We start from the raw sequence: 8,206 nt of genomic DNA on the forward strand, positions 1-8,206 counted from the left end.
CAGCAAGTGCACTGGGTCGTCCAAGTAATACCTGAGCGAATCAGGGTTAATCCCACGAGGATTGTGGTTTGAAGCAAGCTATGGTTCTCTTGCAGGTCTTAGTCAGGCAGATCAGAAGGTTGATTATGTTTGAATGCAGTTTGATTGTGAATATGAATGGAATCACTAAAAGGAATATGAGAGAAGGGTATAAGGTATTTTATAAAAGAAATCAGTAAAAGGGTTATAATTAAGGATTGGAGTTGTTAACCTTTCTGGATTAACTCTGGTATTACTGTCTTCCTTGCTTGTGAGTGATTTCTTCTATGGTAGGTTGTATGTGATCAAAGCCATTGCCCGTGGTCATTGATCTCCTATGCTCCAGATCAAACACCATTGCCCATGGTCATTCAATCTGACGGAGGGTGAAGCTCTAGCAGTTCATTCTCTTGGCGATCCAACTTAAAACGCCACAGACGAGGTCGAATCTTTCGGATTAGAGAATGCTGCTTCTTTGAATTCTAGCCTATACCATGGAGACCCTAATCTCTCCAAAAATCGGCTGAATTGGTGTCTCGAGAAGTCCCCAACGAAGTCATGGATTAGCCGTATGAGAGATGTATAAACATAGCTGTTGGTTCGTGCTTTTCGGCCACGTATTCACACGAACCAAAGTAGATGCGGGTGTTTGTCAGGCACGTTTGTCTTAGTATGATGAACAGAGCTGATTGTCACTGATCATCCTATTCACCATGTTGAAGATCAAATATACATCTTAGAAATAAATCAAACACGGATCAAAGAAGAAACAGTAATACTTTTATTAATTCATAGGACTCAGCAGGGTGATGAATGGATTTTTGATGGTATAGAATTTCACAAATGAAATCTCGTTGCAAGTATAGTTTCTAAACCAACAAACAATCCTTTCATGCAAAAATTTGTTTGTCACAAGTACAAACCCCAATAAAAATAACCGAAGTATTCAAACCTTGGGTCGTCTCTCAAAGGAATTGCAGGGAAGTGTTCTTATTGTTTATGAGATGCATATTTTGGGGTTTTGGATAAGGGACATGAAAGATAAATTGGAAGAAAGTAAAGGAAACTCAAATGATAAAAGGTTTTGGCAAGGGTTGATGGTTAAGGATCTATATCATTGTCACTTACCACAACATGATAATTGTAAGGATCAATCTCATTAAATCATCCTCTAACAAGTAAAGAAAAGTCAAATGAGCTACACCAATCCTAATCCATAAGTCCTAACCACTCACTAATTAACTTAGTGGAAGCTAGAGTCAATGGACACCAATTATCAGGACTTGGACATTAGCAACTCAATTTCACCTAAGTTACCATCCCAAGCCAAGAACACAAAAATCTACTCTAACATCCTTCCAAACATTTAATCAAACACTTGGAAGGCATAAAAGGAAAGTAAGATAAAATTGCAAGAAATTCAAATCTACAACTACTAATTGCAAGGAAATTAACAACAACAACTCAAATCAACAATAAAGGAAATCAAACATAAATTGCATTAAAGGAAAATAAAAGGAACAAGAGTGCATCAACAACAAAGTAAACAAATACAAGGATTAAAGTAAAACTAAGAAAGCAAAGATAGAGGAACAAGAATTTGTAAAGGAAAAGTAACTCAAAGCATGAATTAAACCTAGATCTAAGAAATTCTAATCTACATCTAACCTAATTCTAGAGAGAAGAGAGAGCTTCTCTCTCTAGAAACTAACTAAAGCATGATGTAAACTAAACTATGTGTTCCCCCCTTGACTCCTCTTAATTTCTGCATGTAATAGGCTCAGAAAATGAGTTGAATTTGGGCCTGGGAAGCCCAGAAATCACCCCCAGCGTTTTCACTTTAATGAAGTCACGTGCGAGCAGCGACGCGTAACTGTGGGTCACGCGTACGTGTCGTTTCGCGTTTTTGCTATCCACGCGTGCACGTCTGGTACGCGTACGCGTCGATGAATGCATCCTAAATCTTTGATTTTCGATGAAATCTCCATTTTGCATGCTTTTCTCTTCATTCCTTTGATCTATTCCTAGCCTTTTGAACCTGAAATCACTCAACAAGCGCATCAAGGCATCTAGTGGAATCAAAGGTGAATTAAGATTAGCAAATTAAGGGCCTAAAAAGCATGTTTTCACACTTAAGCACAAATTAGGAGAAAATCATGAAACCATGCTATTTCATTGAATAAGTGTGAGAAAAGATGATAAAATCCCATAAATTCAGCATAAAATGCACCATGAAATAGTGGTGCATCACAGGGCTCCTCCCCTCAACCTAGGATATTTAGAAACTCATACTGATGTGAAAAATAATGGTAAAACATGTATGATGGTAAAAGTGATGTAAAAAGTGTTCGAATAACATGAATAAAATTCCTTAAATACTAAACAATGACTAATAAGGGTAAAACAGTCTTTTTAGTGCTAAAATCTACTTCTGGGGCCCACTTGGTGAGTGTTTGGTCTGAGCTTTGATGAAATCCACGTGCTATGAGGTCTCTTGGGCGTGAAACACCAGCTAGGGAGTCCTCTATGGGCATTTGGATGCTGAGCTTTGCTCCTTGGGTGCTGGACGCTAGAAAGGGGGCAGGAAGCTGGCGTTGGATGCCAGTTTTGGGCCTTCTATTCTGAAACAAAGTATAGACTATTATACATTTCTGAAAAGCTCTAGAAGTCAAATTTCCATAGTCGTTGAGAATGCTCCATTTGGACTTCTGTAGCTCCAGAAAATCTCTTCTGAGTGCAAAGAGGTTAGATTTGGACAGCATCTACAGCGCTTTCTGTCTCTGAATCAGACTTTTGCTATAGCTCCTCAATTTCAGCCAAAAAATACCTGAAATGGTACAAAAACACAAAAAATCAAAGTGGAATCCAAAAATATGAATTTAACACTAAAACCTATAAAAATTTAATAAAAACTAAATAAAACATGGCAAAAACTACATGAAAACTATGCCAAAAAGCGTATAAAATATCCGCTCATCACAACACCAAACTTAAACTGTTGCTTGTCCCCAAGCAACTAAAAATAAAATAGGATGAAAAGAAGATTAGGATGCAATAAATCTCTGAATTTCTAATGAAGCTCAGTTTCAATTAGATGAGCGGGACTTAATAGCTTTTTGCTTCTGAATAGTCTTGGCATCTCACTATCCATTGAAAATCAGAATGGCTAGCATCTTTAGGAACTTAGAATCCATATGATATTATTGATTCTCCTAGTTTAGCTCTTTTTTATTCTTGAACACAGCTTTCAGAGTCTTGGCCGTGACCCTAAGCACCTTGTTTTCCAGTATTACCACCGGATACGATAATGCCACAGACACTTTAACTGGATGAACCTTTTCAAATTGTGACTCAGTTTTGCTAGAGTCCCCAAATAGAGGTGACCAGAGTTCTTAAGCACACTCTTTTTGCTTTGGACCACGACTTTAACCGCTCAGTCTCAAGCTTTTCACTTGACACCTTCACGCCACAAGCACATGGTTAGGGACAACTTTATTGAGCCACTTAAGCCAGGATTTTATTCCTTGTGTAACACCCCAATTACCCTAAGCCTTACCTCTAGCCATAAAACAAAGGTTAATCAGAGGTTACGACAGTCCTAAGGCTTATACATATTTATATATAGAAAGAAATAATATATTCTAGGAGCCCGATGAAGGATTAAGGTCAAAGACAGATTTACAAAAGCGCGAGACGTTCACACGAAGCTAACGCACAAGACACAAGGTATAGATGTAAAAGAATAAAACGTATATATAGATACAATATTATAATAATCATAGGGAACTAGCCACAGCTTGCGGAGTTTAAGCCGACTAGTTACAAATAGAAGAATACAGAATTTTGGAACTAAAACAGCTTATACAACCTATCTCTCAAATAAGCCTCTAAGGCCATAAAAATAAATATACAAAAGATGAGAGACTACTATGATGAAAGTAAAACAAAATTAAACAAGGAATGAACCATACTCCGCTTTGTCACCATATCCGCAATCTCACCAAAGTAGATTACGACCTGCATCTGAAAAATAACAACAAAGTATGGAATGAGAACCGGAGGTTCTCAGTATGGTAATAGTACCCAATGATGTAAGATGTAAGGCTCCGGGACGCCGAAGGCAATCCTAGAACTTCACATCACATACGAATATTCACGCTTAGAACAAAAATATAAATAAAGAACTTAAACCATAAACCATAAGCAGGATTATCTAACTTAGGGGATTTCTAACTAGAACTAGTCACACCGCTGTATCCCACAGCCTTCGCCAACCGAACCTCCGTGCGATCCCATCGCCACCGCCTACCTTACCTCCTTAGCACCAAACAAACATAGATAATGCAAGCAAGGAAAGCACAGGTAGAATTCATACATGTAACAAGTAAGTCAAGAAGCAAGTAGGCATATTATACAATTAGGCAAACTCAAGTAATCAAAGCAAGCAAGCATATAGAAGATGCATATGATGAATACCTGCCCTATTGGCTCGTGATATCACTTGTCGGTCCATAAATTCCAACCCGACACATCCTTTCGGATGTAGCTTTTCTGTCGTACCCTCGGATATAGTGCCACGCACACTCTATTAACCCACGGATATAGTGCTGGGCACACTCTATTCACCCACGAATATAGTACCGGGCACACTCGCATGCGTAACCCAAGGATATAGTGCCTGGCACACTCTTGTAGCAGAAAGATTATCAATCATAATTCATTCCCAGGGATATAGTGCCCTGCACACTATCATGCTTAACCCAAGGATATAGTGCCTAGCACACTTTCTACATTCAACAAGATCCTCATCCCTCTTTAAGTTCTCATCGTACTTAACCCAAGGATATAATGTTTGGCACACTCTCAACATTCAACAAGTTCATCAACCTCACATCATCACCAATCATCACCATTTCACATCTCAATCCACTTTCAATTATCAATTCTCAACATTCCAAGAATATAGTGCCTGACACACTCTCTTTCAAACATTATCATTCTAAGGATATAGTGCCTGGAACACTCTCAATATTCATCAGGATCATTCATCCCTTTTTAAGTCCTCAACTCATCACATCCATCATCAATTCATAATTTCCATCCCAAACTCATCAGTTCATCAGTATCTCAATTCATTGTCAACAATCACCCAGTTCACTACTCTTCCTTCTCTCTCAACCAACTCATCCTCAATACACCGAAAACCTAAACCTCAGTTTGCTAACTTTTCAAAGTAAAACACAAATAAAACCTCCTAAGACCTTTCCCATATTCCAACATCGAAAATTGAGCCCAAGAGTCTTAAAATGGTGTTATAGAAGTTTACAACCTTGTTGGAAGGATAGAATAGTTGAAAATAAAGGAAAATTTGAGAAACAGGGCATGTGCGTCTGCACAGGGGTGTGCGTACGTACAGGTACCAAAATTTGCAAAGTCTGTCCACTCGCACTGGGTGTGCTAGCACCCCCAATAGACGACCCTTCCCAACTTGTGCGTGCGTGAAGAATGGATGATAGACGGTTTAGAATTCAGAATAAATTCCCGTTGCAAGTATAGTTTCTAAACCAAGCAATCATCCTTTCTTACAAATGTTTTGGTTGTCACAAGTAACAAACCCCTTAAAAATTGATAACCAAAGTATTCAAACCTCGGGTCGTCTTCTCAAGAAACTGCAGGGAGATATGTTCTTATTATTGATTATGAGTTTTGTAAATTGGGGGTTTTGAAAGAAAGGAACAAGTAATTTAAATGACAAGTAAAATAAATAAAGAACTATAAAATAAACTCTTGGCAAGGTATGAAAATTTGGAAGTCCTATCCTAGTTATTCTTATGAGAATTGAAGTTAATCCCACTTAGTTAACCTTTACGAAAGCAAGGGAAAGTCAAGTGGACTAATAAGTTAGATTTCCCAAGTCCTAGACAACTCCTAAGGAAAGACTAGAGTTAGTGGAATTCAATTCAATTAGATAACATAACAATCAATCACGATAAGTTTGATAACTCAAGAGCCTCCAGTTAATCAATTAAAGCCAAGAATATAAAAAAGCTAAATGTAAATCATAAATCTGAAACATCTCAAATTATATTAAACAGAAAATCAATCCAAACATAAAGAGTTCATAAGCTAAATTGATAAAATAAATAAAAAGGACATTGAACCTGGAACTCGGAAGAAATTGTAAGTTGAAATAATAAAAAATCCTAATTCCTTTAAGAGGAATCCTAATCCTAAATCCTAAGAGAGAGGAGAGAACCTCGCTCTTTAAAAACTACATCCAGTCCTAAAATTATGAATTATGAAAATGTGATCATGAATGAATGGATTCCCCCACTTTATAGCCTCTAATCTGTGTTTTCTGGGGCGCAAACTGGGTCAAAAACAGCCCAGAAATTGCTGGAGAAGAAATCTGCCATGCTGATTTTTGTCACTGCGACGTGTCCGTGTGGAGCACGCGTTTGCATCGCTTAGCGTCAGGGAAATTATAGCATATTATTTATCAAATCGAAGCCTCGGACGTTAGCTTTTCAACGCAACTGAAACCGCATCGTTTGGACCTCTGTAGCTCAAGTTATGACCATTTTAGTGCGAGAGGGTCAGGCTAACAGCTTTGCAGTTCCTTCAACTTCTTGTATTCCTTCCACTTTTGCATGCTTCCTTTCCATCCTCCAAGCTATTCCTGCCCTGTAATCTTTGAAAATACTTAACACACATATCAAGGCATCGAATGGTAATAGGAGAGGATTAATAATTAGCAATTTAAAGGCCAAAGAAACATGTTTTCAATCATAGCACAAAATCAGGAAGGAAAACGTAAAACATGCGATTTCTATGAATAAGCGTGAGAATAATGGATGAAAAACCACTCAATTTAGCACAATATAAACCATAAAATAGTGGTTTATCAACCTCCCCACACTTAAACATTAGCATGTCCTCATGCTAAGCTCAAGAGAAGCTATAAAAGTGAAGAGAAATGGTAGAATGTATGAAATGCAACCTATCTATGTGAATGCAACCACATGAAAAAATGTTTCTTCCTACTTGGTTAAAAGTAAATAAGTTCTCCAAGACAAACATAAATCAGATTTCACTAATTCAAATTATACAATAAAAGATAAGTAAACTTGTAAGAAGATAGCTCATGAAAGCAGGGAACATAGAATCAAGCATTGAACCCTTACTGGTAGTGTATATGCACTCTAATCTCTCAAGTGTATAGGGTAATTCACTCTACTCTTCTCTAGTCATGCTTTCTAAACTTTGTTCTTCATCTAACCAATCAACAAATATTTAATGTACCAATGCAAACATCATGAGGTCTTTTTAGGATTGTAATGGGGCTGAGGTAAGGGTAAGGATGTATATAATATATGGCTAAGTGAGCTATAAATTGAATTCTTGACTAACCTAAGCTCTCACCTATATACACACTCTATATATTTTTAAGTTCATGCTTAGCTACCCCAAAATTCCGACTTTTGTATAATTCCCATACTCATGTACCAAATTTTCTTTAATTTTTAATTTTTTAATTTTTAATTTTTAATTTTTTTAATTTTTTTATCACATGTGCATTGATCTTTTATTAAACTTAATATTTAGGTAATTATGTCCCCTTATTTATTCATTGAATATTTTTGTTTTTTTTTTGAAACATAAACATAACATATATCAATACACATGGTATTTTAGTTTAATTTGGTGTTACATGAGCATGCTCCCAAATTTCTGATTATTCTTATTAATATATCCTTTCCTATCAACCCATGTTTCCATGTTTCCCCACACTTAGTTGATACATAATCTCTATCTTAAGCTAACCAAAGATTCAATTTGAGATTTTTACTTTTGTTTTTCTCCTTAAGGCTAGTGATGTAGTTATAGAATAGAAGGAGATTAAAAGGCTCAAGGAGGCTAACAAGGGTGATGTAAAAGGTAGGCTTATTTGGGATAAGTGAGCTAATAACAAATAATGGCCTCAATCATATGCAAGCATGTAAATTCACTAAATAATGGACATATAGAATGGAACAAAGCAAAGATTGCAATTATAGAGAAGAAAACACACAAGAATAAAATATTTATGGTTAAATAATGTAACCATATAAATAAGCTCAAAATCTCATAGGTTGTGTGTTCTAGCTTTTTAAACTATGTTCCAAATACAACTTCAAACAAGTTTAAC

This window comes from Arachis hypogaea, chromosome 20 (genome assembly GCF_003086295.3).
Source record: "Arachis hypogaea cultivar Tifrunner chromosome 20, arahy.Tifrunner.gnm2.J5K5, whole genome shotgun sequence".
Classification (NCBI taxonomy): Eukaryota; Viridiplantae; Streptophyta; class Magnoliopsida; order Fabales; family Fabaceae; genus Arachis; species Arachis hypogaea.